The sequence below is a fragment of the Amblyomma maculatum genome, chromosome 2 (genome assembly GCF_055883805.1).
Source record: "Amblyomma maculatum isolate TAMU_Amacu chromosome 2, ASM5588380v1, whole genome shotgun sequence".
Classification (NCBI taxonomy): Eukaryota; Metazoa; Arthropoda; class Arachnida; order Ixodida; family Ixodidae; genus Amblyomma; species Amblyomma maculatum.
In genome coordinates this window covers 124,225,908-124,226,631 of record NC_139345.1, presented here as the reverse complement: position 1 = coordinate 124,226,631, position 724 = coordinate 124,225,908, and positions in this window count along the sequence as shown.

Genomic DNA, 724 nt, shown 5'->3' with positions numbered 1-724 from the left:
GAAAGCGCCCCCCTGTTTGCCCAGGTGGGCCATCGCCGACGTGTCTGGCTGTCCCCCCTCTGGCGGTGCGAGCTTACAGCGCGCGGCCAGCGCAGCCCGGGCGCCACGCTTGATCGCGTTTCTCGAGCGCGCTCGGCCGGACGCACCGCAGGGAAGGCGTGTGCGCGTGCTCTGTATTTGTAGGGCGCGCTTGCATCGCGTGTACAACTTCTCTTCGAGTGCGTTGATGCCGCCTGTCCCGTTGGGGAGAGCGCACGTGCACGGAGTGTGTTCCGTATACAAGCTGACATGCTCCCTCGAACGCCCCGTTTTCCGCGTGTTTTGGATGCTTGTCTTTAGTGAACTTGTACGCACGTTTCTATTCACCATTGCTAATTTTATTGTTGCTAAGAGGCAGTCCGATTTAAAGGAACGTGAGAAGAATGACGCTACGGAAAAAGTTTCGTTTGTTTTATTGGGTGTAACGTCCCAAAGCGACTCAGGTAATGGGAGACGCCACAGTGAAGGGCTTTGGAAATTTTGGACACCTGAGGTTATCGAACAGCGCACGGACGCCTTGCTTTTCGCCTCCATCCAAAAGCGGCCGTCGCGGCTATGATTAGATGCCGTGTTTTTGGGCGCAGGAGTTGAGTGCCCTAACCACTGCACCACTGCTGCGGAGCGGAGAGGATCAATGTGTGCGCTATGTGTCCCTATCTAGAGCAAGTTGGATAGCGCACATCCC